General features: G+C 44.6%; 1 protein-coding gene across 1 annotated transcript in view; it reads right to left on the minus strand.

Annotated features, from left to right (window-relative positions):
* Window positions 1–18,085, minus strand: part of LOC309553636 (FYN-binding protein 1-like) — a 649,087-nt gene extending 631,002 nt beyond the window's left edge. Inside the window, exon 1 of the mRNA XM_082254926.1 lies at window positions 18,076–18,085. The gene's annotated coding sequence lies outside the window, so the exon portion shown is untranslated. The remainder of the gene's footprint in view (window positions 1–18,075) is intronic.
* Between the last annotated feature and the right edge of the window lie 361 nt (window positions 18,086–18,446).

Raw genomic sequence — 18,446 nt, forward strand, 5'->3', positions numbered from 1 at the left:
TGTGTAGATGAGTCTATGAATAGCTGTAGTAGCGTGTATGTTGTATGTGTGATGTATATTGGGCAAAATGTCATGTGTCCTGTCTCATCTGGGCTTTTTCTTTTTATATGGTATAGAACAAAGGACTAATAAAATTACCATAAGTTAAACCCAGAGGGAGTAACATGATCCCCATTGGTTGGAACATCTTATTCATTAACTGGTGATGTCAAAGGGTGACACCTCTTGGTTGACCAGAATATTGAATATTAAATCTAAATGATGATATCTCCATATTTAAGAGTATCATAAAATAACATAAAATGTATCCATGCTCTCATCTATTAAATGTCCATTTAATATCCATCATGTATCTAAATAAGGAATGAATCTTGGTAACACTATTTTAATATTTAATATATCTTATTTAATTTTTATTGGATTTTACTTTTTAACCCAAGACTTCAATTACCGTAGTAGCATTCAGTCACCAGTGATGGCAGCATTGCATTGCTCTTAGGTTCAGTATATAGCAATATAGCAGCATTATTTATCTTCAAATAAACTTCGCACCTTATATTGACAGAGAGCTTATAATCACAGACCTTCTAGAGCCTAGCAAGGATACAAATGTTTATGATGTTTTCTACAACTTATAATTTACAAATGTTTACTGAAGCCTCTCTTGACATACAGATAAGATACCTTGGTATAGCGTCTTAGACTTATATCTAAGGAAAGTCAACAGACTATTTATTTATTACCTTAGGTCAACACAGCATGTCTGGGGTAAACCTGTTTAAGAATTTCCTGAACAGGCACTTTTTGTTAAAAGGAGGTTTGAACTTTTAACAACCTTGAACAAAATGGACGCCACTGCTCAACATTTCTATGTAAAATAAAATATAACATTTCATTTCTATTTGTAAATTTAAACTCCCCAAATAAACCTGACAGGCTCATTAGGCCCAAATTTCTCTGTTCCCACAGCTTTCTCCAATATTAACCCCTTTACGCCAACAGAATGCAAATATACGGCCTCTGCTTAAAGGGGGTGTACCGGGATGTTGCCTGCAGCTAGAGGCATCATTCCGGTACCATTGTTTAGAGGCGGCGGTCGGCTTTCTTGTAATGACAACTGAAGTGGCTGAGCAGTTGTCCAATTATCATTACACGGAGTGGGAGGGGACGTCTCCCCCCCCTCGTCCCGCCACCTCCCGCGGCTCCCCCAGGTCTACCGTCCCACCGGGAGACCCGAGCAACCACCCGGCATGTCTGCCGGCTGGTCGAAGACCCGAACAAAGCGGCATTTGGCTCTGATCGGGTATTAGATGTAAAAACCCAGAAGCGATTTCATGACATCACTTCCCAGTACCGGAGCCTTAAAAGGCACCAGATTAAAAAAAAAATGAAAGCATTAAAAAAAGCCAAACTTGGCGTTTTGAATACTTTGCAGTGCAGAGGAGAGGAGGGGTTTGGGGTCCCCCACATATGAAAACGGTGTTCAAACCACAAGTGAGTTATCAACGCGGTCTCCAGAGCGAGAGCAATAATTGTAGCATAAGACCTCCTCTAACTCTAAACTGGTATATAGTAATAACTATAGTAATAACATTCCTCCTCCTCCCCCCCCCCCCTCCCAATGTGTTGTGGTTCTATATGAATATATAGGTAAAAGAATGCACTAGTTACACTAGTAGAACTGTGCCAATCGGGACAGTATTTAGATGCACCTTTTATTTACATTTTCTTTTTGATAAGATTTGAGGTAATGGATGAATGCAGGAGTGAATGGAGAGGATGACCCTGTATAGTAAAGTCCAGTTTCATTCTTGCCTTTGAAGACAACCTACTGGTTATTAAAGAGTTAATAGGCAAATTGGGAAGGCTATATAGGAGTGAAAAATTCAACCCCTCCTTGCTCTGATGAAGTTAGCCTTGTAGACTAAAGAAACATGTCAGCACCCTGTCATCCTCACTGACATTTCTTGGGGTGGTAATCAGCCTACATGCACCCTGCAACTACCTGTGGCTATATGGGGTGAGGTGGTTTCCTGAAGCCAGGACGGAAGTACCTTCATACATGCACAGAGCCTGATCCATCTGGATATGGTAGCGGCAGATGCAGCCAAACCCTTTTGAGGTCCTTCCGTGAGGACAAAGAGTCTGACTTCCTGAAAGACTCAGTAACTGCCAGATAAACCCTAATTGCCCGAACCACATCCAAAGAATGCAAGGCAATTTCCTTGGGATGCTTGGGATAGAGTGAAGGCAGCACAATGTCTTCATTCAAATGGAAATCAGAAACCACCTTAGGAAGAAACGACTGATTAGGTCGAAGTATCACTTTTTCTCTGCTCGCAGAATGTCTGAATTGGCGGCGCTCTCCTGCCGATCACCTTATCTGGTGGTTCACAGAGGTAATAGCCACCAAGAAAGCTACCTTCTGTAACAGTGTAAGCAGAGAAATCTCCCTAATGTTTTCAAAAGGAGGTTTTTGAATAACAGTGTAATGTTCCGGTACCTTTGGTACCCTAAATTACTCTTTTCACAAGTGTATGCGCCCCACCATTCTCTTTTGGAAAGGTGCGCATACACCTTTAAGACTGAAGCTGTCATCACTCAGCGCCGGACTAGATGGCTATTTAAATCGCCGGTTCTCACTCACATGTGTTCGTTCAAACACCCTTACCCGGATGCTAACTTGGCTTGAAGCTTTCGTGCTTGCAAGCATACCTCGCTGACGGAACCTCGCTGCGCTGATCCCTGCATCCCGCTTCCGGATCATCCACTCCTCCTGAACCAACCTTCGGCTGTATTGCTATTAGTGCTAAGTACCCCGCAGGGGAACCCTCTGTAAACTTATACTAAGCTTACACTATCTAGCTCTGCATAGTAAAGACTATTTATCACATCTGCATATCTAGATTGCTAGCTCTTAAGACTACTGCTACTTATTCCTGCACTGGGTTGATCTCTCTTGTATGTCCACCTGCTACTCTGTCATCTGCTACCATACATGATTGCTAAACCTACCTGCATCCATCTGCTACTGTCTTACCTTCAAGTGTCTGTCACCTACCACCTCCACTCAACCTGTCTCTTAAATCTTCATCACTGTGTTACTACATACATTAAGTCACTCTAGGAACCAGCTTGTTGAGTGTGTGTATTTACTAGCTGAATTAAGACCTTCCACACATGATGAGTCATTGAGGTTGGGAATGGTATCTCAGCATCTCTCTTACATGACTACTGAAGTGGAATATTTCTGCAGCTGAAAATCCACACCATACATGAAACGCAGGAGCGTTACAGATTGAACGAACCCACAAATGGATTCAGCAGAAATAACCACTCAGGTGACACAATTAAAACAGCAAGTAACTGCGTTAATACACGCACTTGCTGAATTAAAAGAAGACAATCAGGCTCTGTCGCAGCAGGTAATTAGACTGACACAACTTACCTCTGCTCAGTCCCCTGAACCCAAGATAAATCCCCCTTTGGTATTTACAGGCGATCGCAAAAAATTTCGCGAATTTAAAAACGCATGTGAGTTACTTTTTTTGCTAAAACCTCGTACCTACCTTACTGATCACATTAAGGTTTGTACTATTATTTCTTACCTAACAGGCGATCCTCGAGCCTGGGCAGACTCTCTTTTTGAGAAAAACGACCAGCTTCTCAACTCCTATGCCTTGTTCCTAGCAGAACTCACTAGCCTATATGATGACCCCAATAGGCAGAGTACTGCCGATCTTCAATTAAGATCCTTGAAACAAGGAAGGAGGCCTGTAGAAGACTTTGTCGCGGAATTCAAGAGATGGACCCTTGATTCAGAATGGAATGATGCATCTCTGAAAACCCAATTTAGGCTTGGCCTATCAGAAGCCGTTAAGGACGAGCTCGCCCGAGCGGATCTACCAAAAACCCTGGATGCATTAATACAACTCAGTATTACCATAGATAGAAGACTACGAGAAAGAAAGGCTGAGAAAATGGGAATGCCATTATCCGTTTCCTCTCGGATTCCGGCCGTTAACCCCGTTCCTATGGAGGTAGGAACCATACGCCCACCGCTATCAACTATGGAAAAAGCCAAAAGACGATATGAAAATCTCTGCTTGTACTGTGCATCCCCGGATCACAAGATAAATGTCTGTCCCCTAGTCAACAAAAAGAAGGGTGAGTGTTCACATGTCCTCCTAGGGGGATTGACAACTTCATTCACTAACCCTTACATTTTTGTTTGTTTGACATTACAGTGGGACCAGAACAGGATTACTACTAAGGCCATGATTGACACAGGATCTTGTGGAAATTATATTGATATATGTTTTGCTGCTTCAAATAAAATTCCTATTATTTCTAAACTTAAACCTGTCTCAGTAAGTCTTATTACCGGTGTTCCGTTATCCTCTGGTCCGATCACCGATCAGACACAAGCACTTCTAGTCACTATTAACGAGTCTCATAGGGAGACTACTACCTTCGATTTAATACCTTCACCCCACTTTCCCATTGTGTTGGGACTTCCCTGGTTACACACACACCAACCAACCATAGATTGGAAGGAACGGTCCTTGGCCTTCCTCTCTTGCTATTGCGAGGATACGTGTAACCTCCCGTCTTCCGGGAAGATTCTGTCTATGGTGACAGATGAGATTGCACCACTATGTTATCAGGATCTTTCTGAGGTTTTTCTTGAGAAAAATGCTCAAGCATTACCTCCTCATCGAGACTATGATTGTAGCATTGATCTACTCCCAAATAGCAAATTGCCGTTCGGTCATGTTTATCCTCTTTCACAGGATGAACTTTCCCATCTCAAAACCTATTTGGATGAGAATTTGGAAAAAGGTTTTATTAGACCTTCCACTTCTTCCACAGCAGCAGGACTCTTTTTTGTTCGCAATAAGGACTCAAGTCTCAGACCTATCATCGACTACAGGAAATTGAATGCTATCACAATAAAAGATCGCTATCCTCTACCGCTTATCCCTGAGCTCATTGAGCAGGTGCGTGGAGCTACCTATTTTTCAAAATTGGACCTGAAAGGAGCATACAATCTCATTCGAATCCGTGATGGACACGAGTGGAAGACTGCATTCAGAACCAGATACGGATTGTTCGAATATCTTGTGATGCCATTCGGGCTATGCAACGCCCCTGCAGTTTTCCAACGATTTATAAACGATATTTTTAAAGACTTACTAGATGTCTGTGTTGTGGTATATCTGGACGATATACTTATATATTCACGATCCCTGTCTGAACACATAAGACATGTAAGACTTGTACTATCGAGATTGCTTGCACATAACCTTTATGTGAAACTGAAGAAATGCTTGTTTCATAAAGACGAGGTACTCTTTCTAGGCTACATCATATCCAAAACAGGAATCGAGATGGACATGAGTAAAATATCCTGCATTCAGGATTGGCCTACACACCAACCACACGCAAGGCGCTACAGGAAGTTCATTAAAAACTTTTCTGCTATTGTGAGACCCCTCACACAGCTCACTAGCATAAAAAAAACATTCAAATGGTCAGAAGAAGCCAATAAAGCTTTTCACTTGTTAAAGACAAGGTTTACTTCCGCTCCCATATTACGCCATCCAGACCCATCCCTCCAATACATTCTGGAGGTAGATGCGTCAAACATGGCAGTAGGAGCAATACTCTCCCAACGACCAACCCACACTTCACCACTTCATCCAGTCGCCTTTTTTTCTAAATCCCTAAGCAGTCCCGAGATAAATTACCCCGTGGGTGAAAAGGAACTGCTTGCTATAAAATTGGCTCTGGAGAATTGGCGACATTTACTCGAAGGCACCCAATTACCAGTAATTATATACACGGACCATAAAAACCTCCAATATCTTCAGACTAGCAAAACTCTCTCGCACCGACAGGTACGATGGTCACTATTCTTTCTAAGGTTTAACTTCCTAGTGACTTACACACCTGCAGATAAGAACAAAAAGGCGGATGCACTATCACGACTAACTGAAGAAAACTACTTTGAAATCCCTTCCGTTCCTATAATACCTCACAAACGCATTATTGGAGTTGTCCGTTCCTTGAAGGAAGAGGTTTTGCATGGTATAAGTTTGGATTCACCCCCACCACAACTAAATACTGATGCAGAAGGCTTCCTCTACTACAACGACAAACTTTACATACCACCTACCCTACGCACCAAGATCTTGGAATTATCTCATGATGTGCCTATGGCAGGACATATGGGTATGACAAAGACTCTTAATTTGATTTCCCGGCAATTCTGGTGGCCTGACATGAAAACATCTATACAAAAATTTGTCTCTTCATGCAATGTCTGTGCCAGGTCCAAAATTGACACTACGAGACCATTCTACTATGCAGTTTACCAATACCCCAAACTCCATGGGAAGTTTTGTCCTTGGACTTCATCGTAGAATTGCCTCTTTCCAAAGGATTTAATACCATCTTGGTGTCAGTGGACCATCTGACAAAGATGGCACATTTCATTGCTATTCGCAGACTACCTTCATCCAAACAAACGGCAGAACTCCTGATGAAACATGTCTTTAGATTACATGGTATCCCAAAAACTTCTGTCTGACCGTGGATCCCAATTTATTTCTAAGTTCTGGCAAGAACTATGTCACATACTACGGATCGAGTGGAAGCTCACTTCTCCTTACCATCCGCAGACCAACGGACAGACTGAAAGAGTAAACCAATGCATCAAGCAGTATTTACGTTGTTACACTTCTTACCAACAGGATGATTGGGTGGATCTTCTCCCTCTGGCAGAATTTGCCTACAACAACGCAACCCACAGTACAACCAAGCAGAGTCCGTTCTACTTGAACTATGGGTTTTATCCCTCTATTCTTCCACCACGCATCCTTCCTTCAAACAACCCAGTAGCCTCAGACTATCTTACCCAAATAAAGGATTCTCTGGGTTTATTAAATACTACCATTGCACACGCTCACAGTCAACAAAAGAAGTACTATGATCTTCGCAGAAGACCTTCTCCACAGTACACTATCGGGGACCTCGTTTGGCTCTCAGCAAAAAGCTTGGACCTCTGTTCTTGGGACCTTTCCCAATCAAAAAACTTATTGGAAAAGCTGCAGTACAGCTTACATTGCCAATAGACCTAAAAATCCATCCCATTTTCCATGTGTCGCTACTGAAGCCCCATGTTCCGGACCAAGGAATAAGGCCAAATATTCCACCTCCGCCTCCTGTACAAGTTGAAGGTGGAGAAGAATACGAGATAAAAGAGATTCTGGATTCTCGTATCTACAGAAGAAGACTTCAGTACTTGGTTAGATGGAAGAACTATGGGCCCCAAGACGACACCTGGCTAAACACCTCTGACATACATGCCCCTAGATTAATCCGCAATTTTCATGCGAGATACCCAGACAAACCAGCTCCAGAGGCCTTCAGGAGCAGGCCTTAAGGGGGGGTATTGTAATGTTCCGGTACCTTTGGTACCCTAAATTACTCTTTTCACAAGTGTATGCGCCCCACCATTCTCTTTTGGAAAGGTGCGCATACACCTTTAAGACTGAAGCTGTCATCACTCAGCGCCGGACTAGATGGCTATTTAAATCGCCGGTTCTCACTCACATGTGTTCGTTCAAACACCCTTACCTGGATGCTAACTTGGCTTGAAGCTTTCGTGCTTGCAAGCATACCTCGCTGACGGAACCTCGCTGCGCTGATCCCTGCATCCCGCTTCCGGATCATCCGCTCCTCCTGAACCAACCTTCGGCTGTATTGCTATTAGTGCTAAGTACCCCGCAGGGGAACCCTCTATAAACTTATACTAAGCTTACACTATCTAGCTCTGCATAGTAAAGACTATTTATCACATCTGCATATCTAGATTGCTAGCTCTTAAGACTACTGCTACTTATTCCTGCACTGGGTTGATCTCTCTTGTATGTCCACCTGCTACTCTGTCATCTGCTACCATACATGATTGCTAAACCTACCTGCATCCATCTGCTACTGTCTTACCTTCAAGTGTCTGTCACCTACCACCTCCACTCAACCTGTCTCTTAAATCTTCATCACTGTGTTACTACATACATAAAGTCACTCTAGGAACCAGCTTGTTGAGTGTGTGTATTTACTAGCTGAATTAAGACCTTCCACACATGATGAGTCATTGAGGTTGGGAATGGTATCTCAGCATCTCTCTTACATGACTACTGAAGTGGAATATTTCTGCAGCTGAAAATCCACACCATACATGAAACACAGGAGCGTTACAAACAGACAGCACCAAGTTAAGGTCCCACGGAGGTAACGGGGACCGTATCGGTGGAGCCATATGGCAAACTCCTTGAATAAAAGTGCAAATCAAGGAATGCGTAGCTAAAGGGTGTTGGAAAAACACCGCCAAAGTCGACACCTGGCCTTTAATAGTATCTGAAGCAAACTGCTGTTCAATCCCTCTTTGGAGAAAAGCCAAAATCCTGGCCACTGAAAAGGAGTGTGGATGCACCTTAAGCGATTCACACCATGAGATTTCTATGTACGATGATAGATCTTCCTGGAGGTAGATTTTCCAGCCTTCAACAGTGTAGGAATCACGGAGTCAGAAAGACCCCTATCCTTCAATTCCTGGCTTTCAACAGCCACGCCGTTAAAGCCAACGACTGTGAAGCAGGATGGATGATCAGCCCTTGAGACAGCAGGTCTTCCCTGAGAGGAAGTCTCTAAGGAGCATCGGCGCCCAACCTTACCAGATCTGAGTACAGCGACCGACAAGTCGCACCGACAAGAAACAATGCGGTACTTGACCTACTGATTACCAACAATACAGACCTGCTCACGGATATAGAAATACGAGGCAACTCAGGAAACAGTGACCATAGGTCAATAAGTTTCAGTATTAACTACAGTAATAGGAAACACAAGGGTAATATAAGGACACTGAATTCAAAATTCAAAAGAGCCAATTTCCCAAAACTGCGCTCGCTGCTAGAAAATATCAAATGGGATAGAACCCTAGGAACAAAGAACACGGAGGAAAAATGAGAGTGCTTCAAGAGCATACTTAACAAGGGGATTGACCAGTGCATTCCAAAGGGAAATAAATTTAAAAGAGAAAAACTAAACCCTGGGTGGCTAAACTCCAAACATAAAACATAACAATGCATATTAGTGCTAAATTTAAAAGAGCAAAACTAAACCCTGGGTGGCTAAACTCCAAACATAAAACATAACAATGCATATTAGTGCTAAAGAAAAGGCCTTCAAAAAATACAAGACTGAGGGGTCATTGGCAGCATTTAAGCATTACAAAGAGTGCAATAAGAAATGTAAAGACGAAATCAGGGCGGCTAAAATAGAACACAAGAGAAATATAACGGAGGAGAGTAAAAAGAACCCCAAGAAATTCTAGTAAAAGTATATAAACAGTAAGAAAGCGAGGCCAGAACACATTGGCCCCATAAAAGATGACAAAGGAAATATGGCCACTGAGGACAGAGAAAAGGCGGAAGTGTTAAATAATTTCTTCTCTTCAGTCTTCACAAAAGAATCGGGGGGCTACACGAACCCAGCTTGTAAGGCTAAACTAAACAACACACCTCAGGAACTGCCGCCATGGCTAACAGAAGATAGACTTAGAACTAAACTAGAGAAACTTAACATAAATAAATCACCGGGACCGGGTGGCTTGCACCCGAGGGTTCTTAAAGAGCTCAGCCAGGTGATTGCCAGACCATTATTCTTGATCTTTAAGGATAGTTTACAGACTGGTATGGTGCCAGCTGATTGGAAAAAAGCCAACTTGGTACCAATATTTAAAAAGGGGCCGAGATATATCCCGGGTAACTATAGGCCGGCCATCCTAACATCTGTAGTCTGCAAGATTTTGGAGGGGATGTTAAGGGACCACATACAAGACTTTAGTAATGAAAATGGTATTATTAGAAGTAATCAGCATTGATTCATGAAAAAACGTTCTTGCCAAACCAATCTATTAACCTTCTACGATGAAGTGAGCTGCCACCTAGATAAAGGAAAGAATGTGGATGTGGTGTATCTGGACTTTGCAAAGGCCTTTGACACCGTTCCCCACAAACGCTTACTGTACAAACTAAGGAAGGTAGGTATGGACCATAAGGTGAGTACCTGGATAGAGAACTGGCTCCAGGGGAGAGTCCAGAGGGTGGTGATTAATGGGGAGTACTCAGATTGGGCGGGTGTGGAAAGTGGGGTCCCCCAGGGTTCTGTCCTGGGACCAATCCTGAATAATTTATTCATAAATGATCTAGAGGAGGGGATATCTAGTACAATCTCAGTATTTGCAGATGATACTAAACTAGGCATGCCAATATCTTCTATGCAGGATGTGGAAACCTTACAAGCGGACCTGAACAAAATAATGGGGTGGGCAACTACATGGCAGATGAGGTTTAATGTTGAAAAATTGCACTTGGGGGCCAGAAACCAGAAAGCAAGCTACTCACTAGGGGGGGAACCTCTGGGTGAGTCTAGGATGGAAAAGGACCTGGGGGTACTGGTAGACAACAGGCTTGGCAGTGGCATGCAATTCCAAGCCGCTGCAAGCAAAGCCGACAGAATACTGGGATGCATAAAAAAGGGGATTCACTCCAGAAATAAAGACATTATTCTCCCGCTCTACAAGACTCTGATCCGGCCACATCTGGAGTATGCTGTCCAGTTCTGGGCACCGGTCCTCAGGAAGGATGTGCTGGAACTGGAAAGAGTCCAGAGAAGGGCAAAAAAAATAATTAGGGGAATGGAGGACATCAGCTATGAGGAAAGACTACAAGCACTGAACTTATTCTCTCTGGAGAAGAGACGATTGAGAGGGGATATGATATCAATGTACAAATACTGTACTGGCGACCCTAGCATAAGGAACAAACTATTCAGAGAAAGGAGATACAATAAGACAGGTGGCCACTCAATAAAACTAGAGGAAAGCAGTTTAACCTTAAAGTGCGTAAGGGGTTCTTCACTGTAAGAGCGGTAAGGATGTGGAATTCTCTTCCACAAGCAGTCGTATCAGCAGGGAGCATTGATAGTTTCAAAAAACTATTAGATGGGCACCTTAAAGACCACAACATACAGGGGTATACAATGTACGGTTAACAGCAAACACACACACACATCATAGGTTGAACTGGATGGACAGATGTCTTTTTTTAACCTCACTAACTATGTAACGACCGGCGAAGCCAGTTTGGGGCCACCAGAATGACCGGAATCTCTTCCACCTCTATTCTGCGCAGAAGCCTTCAGCAGAAGTTTCAGTGGATGAAACGCATAGATCAGCTGCTACTGACCCCAAGGAGCCTCTGGCCAACGTCTTTGGCATTGGCCAGAGGATCCCCAGACCTGGCTACAAACCTCTGTGCCTTCTTGTTGAGCCGAGAGGCTAACAAGTCCACATCGGGTGTCCCCCACCGGACACACAGCAGGTGAAACACCTCCAGGTGTAGGGACCATTCCCCCTGATCCAACACCAAAACAATTTGTCCAGTGACTCAAGCTTTACTGCTCTGGTTCCAGAATAGAGATCGGGAGTCTGGACTCTTCCAAATGGGCGGTCCCCTGGACACAAAGCTTTCCAAGTACTTCTCCCCAAAGGGACAGGCTGGCATCCGTGGTTACCACGGTCCAATACAATGGAAGGAAGGACTTGCCCTGAGGCAGGGCCAAGGAACGGAGCCACAACAGAAGACCACTTCTTGTGTTGTGACTCAACTGAATCGGATTGTCCAAGGATTTTGGATCCTAGTTTCACTTGACAAGAATTTCCCTTTGCAGAGATCTTGTGTGGAACTGAGCAAACGGAACTGCTTCGAAGGTAGACACCATCAGGCCTAGAGCTTGCATGCAGATCCGCAAGGAGGATAGAGTGCTTGATAACAGCAACCAAATCACCCTCCTCAACTTTTGCAGCTTTTCCGGGGAAGAAACACCCTCGCAGAGTCCAGAGTCAGTCCCAGATAAACCAATTTGGAGGTTGGGACCAGAACAGATTTTTTTAAATTGATGGTCCAACCAAACTCTTGCAGCGTCAGTACAGTGATTGACAGATTACCCACCAGAACAGAGTGGGAGTCTGCCCTTAAGAGGAGATTGTCCAGGCACCTTAGTACCGCAATCCCCCGCTCTCTCAGTAATGCCAATACCGGAGCCAACACTTTGGTGAAGACTCTGGGGGCGTAGGCGAGACTGAAGGGTAATGCCACATATTGATAATGTTCCTCTTCTACCACAAAGCAAAGAAAAAGCTAGTGTCCAGCATAAATAGGGCTGTGCAAATATGGGTCCTTGATATCGATAGAGGCCAAAAAAAACCCTTGGTGTAGGAATGCCACTACCGTGCGAACGGACCTTGAGGTCCATAATTGGACGCACTTTCCCTTCTTTACTGGGAATAGTAAACAGGTTTGATTAAAACCCTTCCCAAGAGGGAACCGGCACAATCAACCTTTGCGACCACAGATCTTGTACCGCCTCTCGTAGATCCCTTAACCGATCTGAAGATAGGCGCAGATTGGACGTAGATTGGACGGGAAGAATCTGTCCGACGGTCGGGACCTGAATTTGATCTTGTAACCAGATCGGAGTAGCTCGTGGGCCCATTTGTCCTAAATCAAGGAGGTCCCTGGTTCACAAGAAAATGAAGTTGTCCCCCCACCCCAGATACAGGTGAGGGCTTCCCTTCATGGAGATGGAGATTGTCCCCAGATATGGAGGGGCCTGTTCTCGGCTTACCCGACAACCTCTTCTTGGAACCCCAAAATTATCTAAATGGCTTAGATCCTTTCTCCTGCGTGTCGAAGGCATGAAGGTGTGCTGAAAAATAAGGGCCCCATCTATTACGCAGTGACTAGCCCTTAGCAGTTAGAAGAAGAGTACTCTTCTCACCTGTGAGTCCTTTGATCAGTTCATCCAACAAAGACCCAAATAGGCAGTCCCCCGTAAAGGGGAGATCTGATAGAGCCTTTTTAGAAGCCTGGTCCGCCGACCAGCTTTTTAGCCACACCATGTGGCTTTAGAACAACTCCACTGACTCGTGACAATTTTGTCACATTAGGTGGGAAAAGAGTACCTTTGCTGTTCTTAGGGGATCTGCAGACCACGAGGGGACCGGCACCCCCATGTCAAAAATCTTCTGCACTGATATCAGTGCATCAACCAGCGCCCTTGCATGCGCATGTGCAGTAAAAAAAGGAATCATCCTCACCGTAGAGCACCCCAAGTGCGTGGACGCAGACCCAGTAGAATCGCTATATGCTAAGCTCACCCTGAGAACATAACAATTAGGGGAGGTTGCGGACCATAGTCCCGCAAGGAGACGCCGGCTAAAGTTCCACAAAGACCTCTATCAGACCTAAGGGTCGCCCACCACATATGACATTAAAGGACATAGCTCCCTATAAAGGGGAAGAGGGGTCCACCGTGACACAGATGCGCAGGCAGAGTACCCCCACACAATGCCCCCATTGCGCCCCCCCTGGTTCAAGGGGGGCGCCAGGCAGTCTATATGTCCACCCTCATGAGGGGGGGGGAGGGCAGACACCCATTTGCTGATCACTCCGGTCAGCAGCTCAAACAGCCTGATCAACAGCTCGGTCAGTTCAGTCAGCAGCTCGGACAGCCAGCCGCGAGTAGGCCGCAAAGCCGTGGCCTAAATTTGGGGCCCGATCCGGTCGCAAGTCCATCATCAGCTATGCCAGCTTTATCAGCAGCTCGAACAGCCTAGTCAGTTGCCTGGACAGCTTGATCAGTCACTCAGACAGCCAGTTCTGTCAGTCGCGAGTAGGCCACAGGCCAGGGCCTCAATTTTTAGCTCAATACGGCCGCGTGAGGCATCCGCCAGTCGGCTTGGTAAGGCACCTCATCTCGGTCAGCCACGAATAGGCCGAAAAGCCGCGGACTAAATTTTCGACCCGACCCAAACATGTGAGGCGCAGACCCGTGGATGAAGAAATATCCGCTCCCTCCCAAGCCTATACCCACCGCAGGGAGCCCAAAGCACATATCTACCCTGTCACTAACACCCAGGGGGCCGGGAACGTGCTCAAAGACCCCCGTGAGATCTGGACAGCCTGGTCAGCAACAATCGCATCCACCCCCCCCCCCCTACTGGAGCAAGTGGCAAAGTCAGCTCCTAACTAACCCCGGGAGGGGGGGCATGGGGGAAGATTGGGGCCAAAAGACCACTGTGACTGTTAGAGGGGCTGGGGGAAATGGAAGGGAACCCGGGGGTCCGACCATCCCAAGAAGGGGCCCCCGTCCATCCCGAGACTGAGCTATGGGGGGACATAACTCACAATACTAACAACTATCGGGCAGGCGCTACTCCGGACAGACTACCTCTCCACTGGGGGTGGGGGTGCTGATGGCCAGGGGGCATGCTGCAACTCATGCCAAACCAGGTCATGTGTGTCCCGGCATGGTGTTTTACTCGCGGGCCAGCCCCTGTCCATTGGGGCTCTGTCATGGCGAGGCATAGCACGGGGCGATAACCTGCACATGCTCTCTGGTGGGACTGGGAGACCTTAAGGATCTAGGATATCCAGTCTGAAACCCAGTTCGGCTGTTGATTGCAGTTCTCTCAGGAACATAACTAGCTAAAAAAATTTAATTTTAACAAACGTTCCCTTTAAAATAAAAAAATAAAAAAACAAGTTAAGCCCGAAGTCCCAGCCGGGAACTAGGTACTACTCCTAAACTAGGCAGAAACAAACTGAATCCTATAGCAGAGTGAGTGGGTGGGTGTATGCCTTCAGGGAGTGTCCCATAGGCGTGGTAAAGTTTTTTCTGCCTAGTGTCCTACTAACAACCATTGGAAATGGTACTATTTGTACCAAAATTAAAAATATGTAAAATAAGTGTGCAAAATGTGACAATGAATTAAAGTGTTTGTTCACCAATGCCAGAAGTCTGGCAAGCAAAATAGGTGAGTTGGAATCTCTGGTGCACAAGAAGAACTATGATTTAATTGGTATTGCTGAATCTTGGCTTTATTCTTCACATGACTGGGCTATTAATATACCTGGCTATGCGCTCTTTTGGAAAGATGTGGTGTCTGTTTCTATGTGAGAAGTGATCTGAAAGTGGGTGTGAAAGAGGACCTAGTTGATGGAGTCTGTGATGAGTCTGAAGCAGTATGGTTGGAAATGTTCATGGGTGTGTGCAGTACAAAGATAATCATTGGAGTTTGTTATAGACCTCCCAGTATTAATGAGGAGGTGGAGACTCAGCTCCTGGCACAGATAGAAAGGGCTGCAAGGGCTGGGACAGTGATAATAAAGGGGGATTTTAACTACCCAGACATTGACTTGAGTAATGGCACTGCTGGAACAGTTAAAGGGCAAACATTTTTAAACCTATTACAAGACAATGTTATGGTACAGTTTATTGAGGCCCGCACTAGAAATTATGCTCTGTTGGATCTGGTAATCTCAAACCATGCAGAGCTTATTAATAATGTTCATATAAAAGAACATCTGGGTAGCAGTGACCATAATATGATTTCATTTAATGTTAGCTGTAAGCAAAGAACGCATACAGAAAATACAAAAACACTTGACTTTGAGAGATTAAATTTTCTAAGGATGAGGCCTGCTCTCCAGGATTTAGACTGGGAGGGAATATTGGCATTGACGAGCACAGAACAGAAATGGGACATTTTCAAAAAGACTTTATGCAAACTCACTGCAAAGTATATTCCCATGGGCAATAAGTTTAAAAGGCTAAAAAATAAAACCTATGTGGCTCACTGCCAAAGTTAAAAAAGCTATAAATAATAAGAAAACAGCTTTTTAAAAATATAAAAATGAAGGAACACTATCATTGTTTAATTGTTACAAAGAATATAACAGAATATGTAAAAAGGAAACAAGGATGCAAAAATTCAAAATGAACGACAGATTGCAAGAGATAGGACAAACCCCAAAAAATTCTTCAAATATATTAATAGTAAAAAGGTTAGGTCTGAGCATGTAGGCCCTTTACAAAATAATTAGGAGTGGGTGACTGCGGACAAAAAGAAGGCAAATTTCTTAAAATACTTTCTTCAGCTCTGTGCATAGAAAGGAGCATGGGGCAGCTCATGACCATAATGAGGATGGTATGGACACAGCCCAAATGATCTACAAATGATCCACCATCAAAAGTGATATGGTCCAGAAATATTTAGACAGAATAAGGATGGATAAAGCGCCTGGACCAGATGGCATCCACCCACGCATGCTAAAAGAATTGAGCGCTGTAATTTCAAAGCCTTTGTTTCTAATTTTTAGGGATTTGTTAAGGACTGGAATAGTACCACTGGCTTTCTGCAGAGCCAATGTGGTGCCTATATTTAACCACTTTAAGATCAAGCCTATTTTTAACACTTGGTGTTTACAAGCTCAAATTATTTATTTTTGCTAGAAAACTACTTAAAACCCCCAAACATTATATATATATATATTTTTTTTTAGCAGAGACCCTGGAGAATAAAATGGAGATCGTTGCAATATTTTTTATCACATCGTATTTGCGCAGCGGTCTTCCAAACTCAATTTTTTGGGGAAAAAATTCACTTTTTTAAATTAAAAAATATGAAATCAGTAAAGTTAGCCCAATTTTTTTCCATAATGTGAAAGATAATGTTACGGTGAGTAAATAGATACCCAACATGTCATGCTTCAAAATTGTGCACGCTCGCGGAATGGCGACAAATTTTGGTGCTTAAAAATCCCATAGGCAACACTTTAAAAATGTCTACAGGTTACCAGCTTAGAGTTACAGAGGAGGTCTAGGACTCAAATTATTGCTCTTGCTCTAACGATCGTAGAAATACCTCACATGTGGTTTGAAAACCGTTTACATATGTGGGCGGGGCTTCCGTATGCTTTTGCTTCTGCATGCGAGCTAACGGGGACAGGGCGCTTTCATTTTTTTTTTCCCATTTATCTTATTTATTATTTTTACACAGTTTCTTAAAAAAAAAAAAAAAAAATTGATAATTTTTATTCCTATTACAAGTAATGTAAACATACCTTGTAATAGAAATAGGCATGACAGGACCTCTTTATTGTGACATCCGTGGTCAAAAAGACCTCAGACCTCACAAGTACACAAAAAAAAATTGTTTTTTAAGCCGGTTGCTAGGCAACGACATTTGACGTCGCTCTGGTCCTCCAAGACCATAGAGTCGAGTGAGGGCCATCTTGCCCTCACTCAAATTCCTGTCTAAGAGGATCCGGGACCAGACAGTCTTCCCCACTGCAGGCGGGTCTGGTAAGCGGGGAAAAGGACCGGGACACGGTGGGAGGGGGGGGCACCTCTTCCGCCGCACCGTAACGGTGATCCTGCAGCAAATCTGCTGCTGGGACCACGCTTACCTGAAAGCCGATCGCCCGCCGTTTTAAAAAATACCGGGGTTATGGCAGCTATCTGCTGCTACAACCCCGGTATTTAGAGTCAAAGGACTGAGACGTAAATCAACGGCGGGCGGGCGGTAAGTGGTTAAAAACTATAGACTGGTTAGTTTAACTTCTATAGTTTGGAATATACTGGAGAGTTTAATAAAAGACCACATAGATGAGTTCTTGCTGGAAAAAAATATTTTAAGCAACAGACAGCATGGATTCAGTAAGTTGTCAAACAAACCTGATTACTTTTTATGAGGTGGTAAGTAAAACCTTGAACAGAGGGGTGGCTGTGGACATAGTATACTGTATTTGGATTTTGCAAAAGCGTTTGACACAGTTCCCCACACACGGCTGTGTAAGGTAAAGTCTACAGGCTTGGAAAGATCAGTTTGTAAATGGATAGAAATTTGTCTAAAAGATAGAATTCAGAGGGTAGTGGTTAATGATTCTTATTCTGAATGGTCTAAGGTTATTAGTGGTCCCAAGGTTCAGTGTTGGGACCCTTACTTTTTAATCTATATTAATAAAAGCCCTGTGTCTCTGCGTCCGTCCCTGTGTCCGTGGAAATGCGCTACTGTGCATGTGCCACAGGACAGCCGTTGGGACGCAGAGAGAGTTTGGGCGGCAGGCCGGCGCTGGGGGTGGCGTTTCCGATCTGTGGAGACTGCCACCCCCCCCGGAGTGTGGATACTGCGGCCGGCCCGCAGCCTTTAGGAGAGGCCGGGGATCGGGCCTGCACGGGGTGCCCAGGATGACGGAAACCCTACGGAGTTCCACCCTCTGCGGAGGAGGCGCCGGGAGGACTGAGGAGACGGCTTCCGGGGACTGAACTGATGAGGTAAGTGCACGGGGGGGGAACGCTGGCATCTCTGCATTGATTGGGGGCATCGCTGTGGGCACTCTGCAATTGGGGGCATTGCTGTGGGCACTCTGCAATTGGGGGCATTGCTGTGGGCACTCTGCAATTGGGGGCATTGCTGTGGGCACTCTGCAATTGGGGGCATCGCTGTGGGCACTCTGCAATTGGGGGCA

This window comes from Pelophylax lessonae (assembly GCF_965119305.1).
Source record: "Pelophylax lessonae genome assembly, chromosome: 1".
NCBI lineage: Eukaryota > Metazoa > Chordata > Amphibia > Anura > Ranidae > Pelophylax > Pelophylax lessonae.